This window comes from Triturus cristatus, chromosome 4_1, assembly GCF_964204655.1.
Source record: "Triturus cristatus chromosome 4_1, aTriCri1.1, whole genome shotgun sequence".
In the NCBI taxonomy this organism is placed as follows: domain Eukaryota; kingdom Metazoa; phylum Chordata; class Amphibia; order Caudata; family Salamandridae; genus Triturus; species Triturus cristatus.
The window spans coordinates 1,228,148,401-1,228,163,128 of record NC_140585.1 but is presented as its reverse complement, the minus strand read 5'-3'; the positions used below and the strand labels follow the sequence as shown (position 1 = coordinate 1,228,163,128).

Genomic DNA, 14,728 nt, shown 5'->3' with positions numbered 1-14,728 from the left:
CCCCCTGAGTGCAAATTGTATGTAAAAATAATTTTTCAATTGGGCGAATTATTGCAGTTTTTATGGAATTGAGTAGTCTTTTTGTCTTTGACAGCTTCTGAGTGAGGAGAAGGTGGGGGCTGTGTAGAGCAGAATGTGATACAGAAATCGGAGACAGATTCTGACCTTGTAGCCAGTGTAGGTGGGGGCCGGTGAGAGGAGCAGAACAAAGGCACTGCTTAGAAAGCTTCTCTGACATCGCATCTGTGTAATGCCTGCAGCCGGAGAGCCTTGGGGGCCAGGAGTAGGAAAAACAAAAAAGATGGCTGGCAGCCCAGGCTCAGGCCGCGCTGAGGGGCTATTTTGAGCTTCTCTGATAAGACAGGGCAGCTGAGAAATGTAAGTCGAGAAAGATTCCCTTGGTCTATTCTGTGCTAAACCAGTGCCCCGGGGAAATGTCTATGGAGAAGATTTGTTTTATTTTTTAGCAAATGTTATATTGCTTCTGGCCAGAAAGTAAAATGTTGCTCTTGCTTGGAATTTTAAGGGCTATATGCCTATATAAAAACGATTTTCAAATTCAGACATTTTTTAATTGTGGCCACAAGCTGCCACCAGTTGCATTGGATAAATGATCCAGTGGTTAAAAGTCTGTGAGGAGAGATGAGAGGTGCGTCTTCGTCTGGGACATTAGGGTACATTGTGTTGAGGAAGATGCATAGCTCATTTTTATAAAAGAAAACAAACAGGTTCGTGTGTTCTTCGTTTTTGATTATTATTGCTGATTCTGTGTGTCAGACTTGACACGGTGATTTCAGATGGGGGTGTATAGGGCAGGTAAATCAGTTATTGATTATAAGCCTGACAAATTAAGCAGGCCAGAATGTTCGCCTCTGAGCTGTAGGTACTGTAATTGCGCATAACTGCTCATTTATATATGTTAGTGTAATTGTCTATGCTTTCTGTGCTTGGTATACTGATGGCTTGGCATATGTATTTTATATATGTTTTGTTTTTGTGTTGTATTGACCAGTATGTTTGGCATTGATACAAGTTCTCCTGGGCGTCAAAGAGATGGACGTGACGACGTAAATCTTTGCGCAGCGCTTGGCTGGAACTTGTTCACAATTACTAAATTTCACAGACATGATATTTCCTTTATCATGCTGTCAAAATAGCAGACAACACGTTATCAGTGTATGTCTAATTGGTATTGGTGATGAATAAAAGAAGAAAATAGTTATGCAAGACTTAAATATGTATCACATGACTGCCTTTCTCTTATAGACAGGCAGCCTCGGTCATATGTTTCCAGATTGGACATTAAGGAACCATTATGATCTGTGCACTCGCATCTTACCTCTTGAAAGGCCTGTTTTAAATAAGGACTGCCACCCCAGAGTGACAAATGAGGCTCGGTATTTAGGGTAATGAGAAAATATCTGACAGGATTTCCTTTTTAAAGTTTGTTTTAGTAAGCTCATTCTTGTAAGTGGTGGCCCCAAAAGTTGACTTGTTTTTAAATTAGGCTGTTTATTGTATAGGTGGAAATTATTGCAAAATGACTGATTTCTTTAGCAGATGAATTATTAATTATCAACATTAACAACTGTTCTTAAACTTGGTTTTCCGAATATTTAGGTAATTTAGCATTCCTATTAGGGCCTCCTAGCATTAATATTGACTTCAGGTTGGTGTAGGTTCATGTAATAGGGACATTTGCATATGAGATGTCATTTGGCCAGCTTATGAGCTAACACAATGAGGTTTGTACATTAATTTGAAGGATTTCTCGCCGTTTCAAATACGCTGTGTATCTCCTATAATTTTGCTTACGCCCAGTAGCTACACACAGGGATTAATAGTGTTGACAAGACACAGGGTTTGATAGTGTTTGACAGCAGTGAAATCTGTTTCGGATTTCCTCCTGTCAAAAAGGGGGGGAAGGAGGAGAATATTGGCTTTCTGCTGGCCCCTGAGGAGGTTCGCTTCCCGCTAGCCCCTTAAGAAATTAAGCCCCTTAGAAATTAGCCCCCTTAGAAATTAAGCCGAGGAAATAGGTATGGTGCTTTCCCCTTTTTCTCATGTTTTATTGTGATCTTTCAGGGGAATTAGTCCAAGCCCCTAATACAGCTTCTACTAAAGTCCTCCCTTGGACACAAGAACACACTGTGGCATTTGAAGAATTAAAGAGAGCTTTATGTCAAGCACCAGTTTTAGCAAACCCTGATTACAACAAATCGTTTATGCTTTTTGTGACAGAGCGGGATGGAACAGCACTATCTGTCCTAACACAAGATCATGCAGGAAAACACGAGCCCTGTGCTTATTTTTCTAGTACATTAGACCCAGTAGCACAGGCTTTGCCTGCGTGCCTAAAATCAGTTGCAGCAACGGCCTTAGCCATAAGACAAAGTGACTCGATAGTGCTGGGCCACCCTCTGACAGTACAAGTACCACACACAGTAGAGGTTCTCTTGAACCGGACACAAACACAACACCTGACTGTAGCTAGACTGACAGGCTATGAGCCAACGTTATTTCAACCACACATAGAGATCAGACGATGCAACATACTGAATCCTGCTACCCTTTTGCCCTCCAGTACAGAAAGCGTTTCACCACACGACTGTGTTGAAGTAATACATACCGTGACTAAACCAAGACAAGACTTGACAGACGTTGCACTCCCAGACCCCGACCTAACACTATAAGTTGACGGCTCATGCATGAGGACAGGGGCGGGAGAATTAGTGGCAGCATATGCAGTGACTACTGATACTGTAATAATAGAGACTAAAAGAATAGACATATTGTCAGCACAAGCAGCAGAGCTCATCGCCCTGACACAAGCGTACATAAGAGCTAAGCACCTGAGAGTAAACATTTACACCGATTCTGTGGCGAGAAAGAGGTTTCTTGACCTCTCATGGGGCCAAGATACAGCATGGCCCCCTTATTCAAGCCCTACTGGAAGCAATACATTTACCAACAGCCATAGCTATCCTAAAATGTAAAGCACATACTAGAGCCACAGATACCATTTCCCAAGGCAATGATCTGGCAGACCGAACAGCTAAACAGACAGCTCAGACCCCACTAGACATGACAAAATCACAGATACTATCACTGTCCAAAGCCATGACAGTTAGGGATCCTTCCAAGGATATACAAGACATACAGACACATGCTACTATGGACGAATTAAAGAAATGGTCGGAACAAGGAGGGGTACTGACTGATCAGGGTTGGATGAATAAGGGCAAATCCACATGGTTTCTTCCTGATTCGATGGTACAAGTGATTATAAATACCGCACATAGTCCTGCACACTTAGGAGAGAAAGCAATGATAGATAGCTTACAGAATATATGGTTCAACAAGCACCTGCGTGCAGCAGCGAAACAAAAGGTCAGAACATGTATGATCTGTTGCCAATTCAATGCAGGTAAAGGCATTCCGATGGAACAAGGTGGATTCCATCCACCTGACCACCCTTTTGAAGTGCTCCAAATGGATTATATCCAAATAAACAGATGTAGAGGTTACAAATATGTCCTGGTACTAATGAAGCAGGTGTCCCTTCTGTTAGGGTATACCTGGAAATTCCATTGTGTGCGACATCCTGAAGCAGCAGGCCTTGTAGAAAGACATAATCAGACATTAATCAGACATTGATAGTAACATGCTGACAGATTACCTGGCTTCCTTGATGTCTGCACTACTCTCTTGTTGTTCGCAGGTTGCTGCCGCCTTCCCTGACAACACCCAGGTCAAAGAATACTCCATCGCTCCTGGATGGAAGGCGCCAAAGTCAGTGCTCTGGACCACGGGGACGGCCGTTAAAGTCAAAGGGCAGAAAGGATGGTTGCACCTTCACCACTCTTTTACAAAGGAAAGACTTTGAACACCATTTTCTAGAGGAGACTCCCCAGAAGTTTCCACAAAGCTAAACTTTGATCTAAAAAGTCAGAACCCGTTTGATCAATTAAGTCCACTAGGTGGTGAAGCGGTTGAACATGTATTCTGGCTCACACAAGATCTTGGACAATAACATAAAGCAAAAATAAGAGAGCAAGATAAAAGGCAAATACTGTAAAATATTACGTGGTAGATGTATAGTGACTGAAATTTTTCTATCTCTTCTGTGCATCACGATAATATGTATCAGCTTAATACTACATGCTATTTTTCCTCCTATTGCCTCACTTTTACACTCCTCCACTAATGATGCCACAAAACACACGTTTAGTGATCTGCCATCCCATGAGTTATCATATCGACTTGCCTTACGCAATAATACCTTTATTCAGATACTGCACCATTCACATCAGACTAGCAATGCTACAGACTGCTGGGTCTGTGGCCAATTTCCCCCGTATCAGAAGGTAAAGGGAGTGTTGCCTCTTTTTCCTTTTCTGTTCTCCCATAATGGTTCTTGCGGAGCATGGTTTGCCTTCATTACATCCATCAACGGTGATGCCAAAGAATACAAAGCAATAACAAGGCTCCACAAGATTGCCCAAAACATACATCAAGACCCAGGCACGTGGACATGGTCCGGTTGGCTCTGGGGATTAATATCGGCTTGGGGATGGAAAGTGTTGACCGTCTGTGGGTTGATACTATTAATGATATTCAGTTGTTGCCTATGTCTGCAGTGTGGCCCGGCCATTTGTGGCCTGTGTGCTACTGCATGTGTTCCACATCCCTATTTACAAAGCATTGAAAATGGAAAAATAATGCTGCAAGAACAGATCGACTGTCTCATGAAAATAGACGTTACATAGGGGGTTCACTAGGGTACAAGGGGGGAATGAGGAAAATAAAAATCTATGAGGCCTATGTGTCCCCATGTGCCCCCCCCAAACGCTTATATGCACATACATGTAACCTATGTATTTCCCCTCCATGGCCTTTCTATCATGATGCTTATGCTATAACGTGGCCTGCCATCATCCAGTCTCCCATGAGAGAAACGACAAATCTGTATTGAGGCCTACACGTTTTTCATCATGTTTTCCTGCATTTTCATGAAGCCCATGTTTATGGCTCAGCCAGAGCCGAAAAGAGGTTTCATGCCTCAGAACGCTCTGAAAGCTACAGCTACGTATCCTTGGCCTTGCACACTTGGGCCTCAGCCAAAGGGGCCCCGACCGAGGTGCCGAGACAGTATTGAGCACGGTTATCTGCTTACTCTTACTGAAAACACATTCTTGCCTGGTGAAGGAGGAATGAACGCGACCCATCTGCAAGGAGGGAGCCCAGCCCTACTGTCTCTCTTTGTGAGATTGCAAAGCTCACGTCAGTAAAAAGCCCATAGCCCCCATGTAAGGCCTCTGCAGTAAATGAAGTAAATGAAGAAATAGATGCCACATCGGCTCTTGGTGATGAGCAACCTATGTCACAAATCAGTCCCTGCTCCAGACATCGGATATCAGATAATACAAGATGTGCTGGTCGTCCTGACACTGAAGGCCTCACTCACTGAAGGCCTCACTTCCAGACTTGTCCGGTTGCATAGCAACCCTCCCCACGTCAGTTACACGTCATGCTCGAGTTGAGCACAAGTAAGGCAAAGTTCCAGTACAATTCCAGCAGATCACGCAACCCCCTCCAGGTATCCACCCACACATGACAAATTACCCATTATCATCAAGTGGACGCCCACATGGACGCCCACCTTCACGCCTACTTACACGCCCACATGCTCTTATCTCATTCTCTCTTGCTCTTTTGCTTACGTACAATTGAGAAATATATATATACTGTACTCTGTGAATAATGTTTTGAGAATATTGAGAATACTTTTGAGTCCCTTTCCAGATCCTTTTTTGGTGATGGTAATATTCTCCCTTTGACTCGAGTTATTGGAATAAAGCCCTTTATGAACCTGATACCACAGACTCAGCCTCTTGCTTTATGCATGATCTTATTTATACTTTAAAATTCTGAGAGCGTAATATTTTATTTACCACAATTTGCCAAGATATCATGCATCATTGGCCTGTAACGGTTCGGTTGCAAACTTGTCCTGGCATTTGAAAGGGTTACTCGCTGCCTTGATTAATGCAGTGTTCAAGCTGCTCTCAAACAGGAGTTACTTGAATGATCAAGGCTGTTGCAGGATGCTTCCAGGCATCGCATATCTTGTCAGAGAAAGTTCCAGGGTTACTTGTAGGCAAGTATTGTTTCCACCAACCCACGCAGTCAGGGAGGAGCAGTTATGGCCTTTGTTAAATGTTTCCTTTATGCGGTTTGATACTCTGACTTTTGATCTTCAGTTTGCAAGGTCCTCAGCTGAGATACAGTCACTGGTACGGACTAACTGCACTTTCCATTTCAGAGAAATGGTACAGCGTATTTTTAACATGTCTGATACGAAGGGTATAGTTCACCTATTTAAGACCATAGGTTCTGGACTGTTAAGCACCTTTCAGACAGTGATTCCAGCTTTTATACACTCCGTATTTGGAAGCATATTTGGAGGACTTCCGCTAATCCTGCTACTGGTATTGGGGATCCTGATTTACATTTTTCTGCTATGCAATGGACGTCCCAGTCACCAAGGAGACGGAAAAAACGCTCTTGGAGCGACGTTACCGTGACCGCATGGTACTCCATCTGGGCACACTTCGACTTTGGGAGCTAAGCAAGTCTTGGTTCCTATCATTCCGACCAGTCTAGATTGACTGTGTTCTGCCTGTTCTCTGCTGCTTGTTCTGCGGACAAGAATGCGTGTTGGATCTGTGTCTAACACTTCCATTGGTTACACCACTGGACATGGATGTATTACTGGACCGATTATTGGTCCACGTACTACAGTGTCCCCAGCGTATTCCCATGTTGATGTCGGCATTCTTAGAGCCACCATGGGATGCTTCAGCTCCTGTTGGTTTGGATACTGGCTTTACTTCAGACACACAGACTTTGGATGTTTCAAACGCTTCCTCAGCATCGGCTGTGGGAACTGAAGAAGATCATCTTTGCTCGACTGACCTGATCTTTGAGGTGTCATCTGCGAAGGCAAGCAGCAGTGATGTTGCGTCTCCCACACAGGACACATAAACATTTGGCTCTCTTTGTGCTGGGAAGAATTTCACCTTTTTCCAAAACAACCAAAATTAGAATTTTAAACAAAAAAAACATTTTTTATTTGGCACATGCCTTGTAACATTATCTTTAGCAATCATTGAGACCTTTACATAATACATATTATTTTGCAATACTTCCTTACAACAGTAATTGTGCATTTTCATTACATGAGTATACTTATAGGATTATGCTATTTGACACTTTTTGGTTCGTTAACTGTCCTACAGTGAGGGCCCCATTGTGGGTAGAGTACATATGCCACCTCTGAAAGTGTTCAATTTTCCCCACAGTCGTTCCCATTTTTTGGGGCATCCTCTATGTATGTACACAGCCTTTTCGGCCACCGTAGCCATATCCATGTTGTTACACCATTCTTTTACATTGGGAGTGTTTCATGTCCCCCAGTGTTTGGCAATGTTTCTCATGGCTATTATCATACCCAATGTCGCCCAGGTTTGTGCTGTGGGATTTAGGTCCGTTGCCTCCCATATATTTAGCAGACAGCACCTAGTGGTACAGGGGCCTCACTCACCATTGTTATTGTGGTCATGACTGTCTCCCAGTATGCCGCTATTTCTGGACACTCCCAAAGCGTGTGAAAAAATTTACACTGTCGCAAGCAGAGTTGGCTGTCAGTCTTTCCTATCTTGCATAATGTTACCCTGGTGTAGTAGATCCTATGGATCACTTTAAGTTGCACAAGGCGCAGTTTTGAGGATATCGCCACCTCCCTTGGGGATTCTAGTGCCTCCTGCCAGTCCGTATCATCTAAGTCTCCCACATCTTTCTGCCATTTTTCCCAGAGAAGCTGTGTGGGGTCAGCTTGGTTGTTAATAATTTTGCGGTAGGTTAGGGATGTGGCTTTTTTGTCCATATGTTCTGTTAGGAGTCTGTCCTCCAAAGGAGAGTCTCCAGGGAGGATAGCGTCAGGTGTGATGATTGCTTCTAATGCGTGCTTGATCTGGAGATAGCGAAATATTACTGTGGATGCCATGTCGTATTGGTCTTGAAGGTGAGTGAATGTAATTACTTTCCTCTTTGTCCAGAGACCTCCTACTTTTGATATTCCTATAATGTCCCATTGCCGCCCTAAACCCTTTGCTGTTGCATAGTTTGCCAAACTTGCCTGTTTCCCAAAGGGGGGTTGCTTGCGTTATCCTATTGTCCCAGACTTTCTAAAGTATTGTGTGCCATATATGGATTGTATGCTACGTTGGCCCCAGGAAGGCCCTTTTCTGGTTCTTGTTATATAGTGCTCGGTTGATCCCTCCCATTCCCAAGACAAGTCTATCCAGTCAGTAAGCTGGGTCCATGTGAGAGACATGGAGCCATTGATTAATTACGGTCAGTTGGGATGCCCAATAGTATGTTTGTATATTTGGGAGCGCAATGCCACCGTCATACCAAGTTCTAACTAGTTTAGTCATAGCTATTCAAGCCTGTTTTCCATTCAAAAGGAGTTTGGTTACCTCTACCGCTATTGCTTGGAAGTATGATGGGGGAACTAAGAATGGGGTATTATGCAGAGTGAAGAGAAATCTAGGAAGCGCCATCATTTTGAAAAGTGCTGCTTTTCCTAGCAGTGTTAATGGTAGGGATTGCTAGTGTTTGGTATCCCTGTGCAGTCTTTTTAGGGGCTCTAAACGATTTAGGGTCATGAAGTCCTCTGAATCTGAGGTAATATGGATCCCCAGATAGTTAAAGCTATCCTCCACTAGCTTCACTTAACACCCTCTAGGTACCGCTGGCGGTGGGCCCTTCAGAACATACATAACAGATTTGCTCCAATTAATTGTGTACCCAGAGTGCTTCCCATAGGTTTCACATATATTTAAGAGTCTATGCAGTGAGCGTTTGGGGGAGGCCATATATAATAGAACATCATCTGCATATAAGGATATGCGATTTTCCCATCCTCCTGTCCAGCGGAGCCCACGTATAATCGGGTCTTTCCTTATCCAGGCTTCCAAAGGTTCCAGTACGAGAGCGAAAAGGAGCGGTGACAGTGGACAGCCCTGTCTTGTTCCTCGTCCTAAAGGGAATTCTCTGGATATATGCCCATTTGCCACTACGTGTGCGAGTGGTTTTGTATATAGTAATCTTACCCACGAGCAAAATTTTGACCCGAATCCCATTCGAATGAGAACGGCAAAAAGAAAAGGCCACTCGACCGTGTCAAAGGCCATGCGTGCGTCAAGAGACAGTATTATGGCCTCTTCTTGTATCGTATATTTGCGTCCTATTACATTGTGTAGGCACCTTAGATTTAGGGCTGTATTTCTACCAGACATGAACCCAGATTGGTCCGGGTGTATTAGTTTAGCTAGGTGAGGTGTCAGTCTGTTGGCCAATGTTTTGGCCAAGATCTTGACTTCTGCATTAATCAAGGATACGGGTCAATAAGAGGCACATTCCTGGGCCGGCTTTCCAGGTTTATGGATGGCCACTATCATCGCCATTCTCTGGTCTTTAGGGAGCTCTCCCGTCTCCAGGCTGGCGTTGTACATTTTCAGTAGGTATGTGGTGACTGTAGTTGCGCTTCTTTTATATAGTTATATAGGGATGCCATTAGGCCCTAGGACTTTTCATGACTGTATGTTTCTTATCGCTATTGTTAATTCTTCAGTTGAGAGTTCTGTTTCTAGTAATTGAGTCTCTTCCTCTGTGAATGTGGGGAGCTTGATGTCTCAGAGGAATGCCGCTGCTTCCACCTGCTGAACTGTGGTTGCTGGGGTGTACAGACGCGCATAGTGAAGCGCCAATGTGTCAGCTATTGTTTGGGGGTCTGTTGCAATTTCTCCAGTGGCGCGTTGGAGTTCTGTCACCCATTGGTCTGCTCGTTACTGTTTATCAAGCCAGGCCAGGAGCTTGCCGGCTTTATCCCCTACTTCGTATACTGTATGCCGGCAGTTAGTTCAGTCTTCGCGTGCTCCCATAAGTATTATTTGTATTCTTGTTTTTTGAGGTGAAGTCGGTATTTATGTCTGAGGGGTATTGAGAGTGGAGTGATTCTAATTGGTTCATCTCCTGCTCAAGTGTCGACACCGTTCTTGCCTTTTCTTTTTTGTGGCCTGTAATCAGCGAGATGGCCTGTCCACGAAGAACAGTCTTATATGCCTCCCACAAATTGAGGGGTGAAGAAACTGAGGCAGTGGTCAATCCCTTCCAGATCTTGTGTTTTTTTAGGTAGCCTGGGTATATCGGGAATATGCGAAATTGTGTTGATGTGCGCCATGTATATTTAAACAAATATGGGTGAGTGGTCCGATATGCCCCTTGGCAAATGAGTCATTTCTTCAAATCTCCCCACACAGTCCGCTGGTGCCAGCATGTAGTCTATTCTGGAGAGGCTGTTGTGCGTGCCTTAGTGATATGTATATTGTCGTGTTTGTGGGAATTGTGAGCGCCAAAAGTCTACTAGGCCTATTGTCTCCAGGAAGTCAGCTAAATTGGAGTGCATTCGGTGTTGTTACCGGGGGGGGAGTGTCATCTAGGGTCGCGTTAAAGTCACCCCCTATTATTAGTTCTCCCTCTGGAAGTCAGGGTAAACCGTGCTAAGCGTCGGAAATGCCAGCGAGTGAAGTGCTGGGGGATATATACTGTGAACACACAACAAGGAACCCACGGGTCCAAAAAAGTCAGCAGAACACAGGTGTGAACAGACAAGATGCAGAAAGAACAACAGTGATAAAGGGAATATCCTTTTTTAAGGACGACTCCCCTCACACACCAATGGTGTCATGCTTCATCATAGGGGTGCCTCCTCGCGTCAGAACCTAGTTCTGGCACGGGCTACAACCTCGTCTCTACGAGGAGGGAGCTCAGGGATGTTTTTGGAATGTGGGCACACGGGTTGTCCTAAAAACCCTATGTGAGCGTGGTGTGTGGAAAAGTAAAGTACAGTGCTGATAGTGTATGTGTGTGAGTTAAAACAGCCAACAGAGGTAGCGGCAAACTTTATTCAGCTCCCCAGTGGCAGGATTAAAACCAATAAGCTGTGTAATGAGCCTATCCAGATTCAAGATGGCTACATTAATTAGATCGACATGTTTCAGCCTTATTGACCTATATAAGTGTCTAGGCTTTCTTCAGGATCTTTAGAAAACAGGTACTGCTAAAGTGAATAAGTGCAAATAGTGCAAAGCATTAAAAAGAAAACAAACAATGGTGTCTCAATACTGAACCGGATGCTGTCGTGTTCAGTCACATTCACCGTTTAAACCTGTAGTGGAAACAAACAAGAAACAATGTATATCTCAAACTGTGCCACACCTTTACTGACAAATAGATGCCCAAGCATATTTAGCCAGGCTTAATCACTGTTAATCTACTAGCAGTGAGCATTATTATGGCACTCACCTATTTAGGTTGATAGAGTTACCACATCTGTCCGGTACTATTAGTAAAAGGTACAAACGCCAACTTATGTAGAAAGAAAAGTGGTGGCATAAAAGAGAAATTGAAGAATAGAAAACAGTCAACAGCGCACAATGCAATATCCATGAATGCCAGTGTAATTGTGTACTGGTAAGCGTTCAAACTAAAAAAATGACCTTGCCAATCAGGCACCGAAACAGCGCTGGTATCGGATTCAGGGTTGAGGACCAGTCTGGGACCCAAGGGGACACCCACATGACCATGCTGACGCAAAGTAAGGAGGTTCAAAGCTAGGGACATACAGTAAGTAGAGTCAATACAAGGAAACCCAGCGCTCAACAGCTCGCTGGCCGTAATTGTAATGTTTTGGAACAAGGCTTGAGTTTTGTCCCCACAAACCGAGGTGACCAATTTAAAATACATCAAGAGATCCATCAGTTCTTTCGGAAAGTGAGACTTCACTTTTTCTTTGCCGACAAAACACCATTTGAGAACAATCTGAGAACAACCAACAATGATCTCTGTCACAAATCCACTTTTAATCCACCGATGGTGTTAATACCGGCAGAAGTCATTACTTTCGAGAAGGCCGTACTGAAAGATATAGAACTTATGACCTCAAATCCCTCACGCAGTTTCCAGAATCTTCCTAAGAGGGAACAAAGAGCCTTATGTCAATTGAAGACGGACGATACGATCACGATTAAGCCCGCAGACAAAGGGGGTGCCACTGTCATAATGGACACGACAGCGTACAGAACAGAATGTTTGCATCAGTTGAACATACAGACTTCATACCATAAACTGGCTCAAGACCCTACTGAAAGGATTGCTAAAACAATATCGACTATGGCAAAAGAGGCACTGGACAATGGTTGGATTACGCACAAGGAGGCTGAGTTTCTTTGCACAAAAGAGCCAGTTACACCTTATTTTTATGTCTTGCCAAAAATTCATAAAATACAAAGACCCCAGCCTGGAAGACCCATCATCTCCGGCATCGGTTCCGTCTTAGAGACTCTGTCCCAGTTTGTTGATTTCTTTCTGCGCCTACTAGTACGCACAATGCCAACACTCTTACAAGATACGAAAGACGTGTTAAGGCTTCTCAGAGAGATTTCATTTGATCCCCTCACAGATTATCTCGTCTCTTTTGATGTAGAATCACTCTACACCTGCATTCCACAAGACCAGACTTTGGTTACCATTGAACAACTGCTGTCTCAACATGTCCCAGACACTATTACACCGATTCCCTTCATAATGAAGTGTGAGACTCTAGCTATGAAAGAGAATTCTTTCTGTTTGAAACACAATTGTATCTTCAAGTGTCTAGCACTTCAATGGGCAGCACTTTCGCGCTGAGTCTGGCGAATCTGTTTATGCGTGCGTTTGAGCAGGAAATGGTACTCTCTTCCAACAATCCTTTCCAGACCCATATCCGGGTTTGGAAGGGATATATTGATGATATTTTGGTTATCTGGAGAGGAGAAGAAACAACCATCAACGCCTTTCACAGTTGGCTCAATACACGCAGCGAGTATCTCAAATTCACATGTAAATACAGCAAGAACAAACTCGCCTTTTTGGATCTCTCAATCTTTCCATCAAGGGACCAAACCAATGGCTAGGAATGCACTTCAAACAATCAACAAAAGAGTGTGTCAAATTTATAGAAGAAAGGAAGAGCAAGCATGTAAATAGTCACAGTAAGTATCTACTGTTGAAAAAACCTCTAGGTTTTTTAAAAAAGCCCTCACTCACCAACCTGGTTGGTGACATGCTTCATCATTGGGTCCCACCAGGAGTGGCCGAATGCCACCCTAGTGTGCTGCGACGCCAGTTTTACTGCGGAGCTGGTAAAAAAAGGGTGTTTGGTGAAGAGTGAGTAGCGAAATTTAAAAATGTCCAAATTGTGTCAAAAAAAATCCTTTATTAATTTTGCCAATCAGACATGTATAAAATATTGTGTGGGATAAAGAACTAAAATTAAAAGTTCTGTTTTATCCCTAGGGGTGCGGTCAACATGTTTCTGCCTTTATGAGTGTTAGTCAGGCTTTCATCAGGACCAGGAATGTGATAGTGAGAACCCGGCGGTATGGACGCGCTAATGCCCACCCTAACCAAGGGTTTAAAAGTGTAAAAAATATCAGAAAACACTCAGAGTAGATTACATCAGGAGTAGAGAGGAACCGAGTTTATTCTGGCAAATAAATTGTGTGACAAACAGTAACGTACTACATAGAAAACATAGAAGACAAACAAATTTAGATCAGAATGCTTCTGACGAATGTCACAGTTTAAAAACATGCAAATGTGCTCTTCACGTTGCACTACAATAGCAGTATCAAGATCACAGGTGCTGCTATAGGTGAACTCGTGCAAATAGAGGACTACAACGAGCAGGGAGCAAGCGTTCCCTGTCTTACTCATACGACTAGTTGTATAACACAGAGAGTGGTGGGCAAAAGAAGTTCATAATGCCAAGTAACATTACTTGCTAGCGAGTGAACTAGGCAAAGGAATAAGCGACCAGACATCGAAGTGCTTCTGGGCAAAAAGTAAATTAGTTGAGAAATGTAAGGTTCTTACAATAGGTACAAAGGTTCAATGCACCATTGGTCACGGGAGGGGGGTGGTGGTGAAATGGCACACCCTAGAGGAAACAATAAAAAGGGGGGGTGGGAGGGTAAACAAAAAGAAAAGTATAAACATCATGGCTCGTTATGACAGAGGCTAGTACTTAGTTGATGTAGGAGGATTTACACTCACGCCTACGGCGCCAGGCCCCCGTTCTGAACCTGCGCAAACCCTCATCAAACCGGACCCCAACGATAATGGATCGGCTGTCCGGTTGATGTATATAGAGCCAGATACAGGCAAAACGCGGTCACGTGGGACGCCACGTTGCGTCCGGATAATACGGTGACGTGAGTAGTGCTGCGGGGGCCAATCCCCGTCCATGTTCAAAGAACATGCAGGGTCGAGGGGCACGTCACAATATTGAAGGTAGGATGAGCCAATAGCGGATCTCAATGCTAGTTGGGAACCACCTATCCAGTTGTCATGGGGAGAGCACCCAAACATAAATAAACGAGTGCACTCGGCGAGTGCTGTAAAAGGCACAAGAGGTATACGTGTGCTACAGACACAAAATCCCAGAGCTCAGGGGGCAGCATCTTGTGTAGTTAAAGTGCAATAGAACAATAATAGTGTAAATAAAGATAAATCATAAAAAGCAGAGCAATATATCACTGGAATGCACTTCTCCACTATG

The 14,728-nt window shown here is 43.8% G+C and overlaps 1 long non-coding RNA gene across 1 annotated transcript in view; it reads right to left on the bottom strand.

The window, feature by feature from the left end:
• The window catches only part of LOC146856458 (uncharacterized), a 29,747-nt gene extending 15,646 nt beyond the window's left edge, over positions 1–14,101 (bottom strand). The window contains exon 1 of the long non-coding RNA XR_014980951.1: positions 14,044–14,101. This is a non-coding gene — a long non-coding RNA (uncharacterized LOC146856458). The remainder of the gene's footprint in view (positions 1–14,043) is intronic.
• Positions 14,102–14,728: the final 627 nt, after the last annotated feature.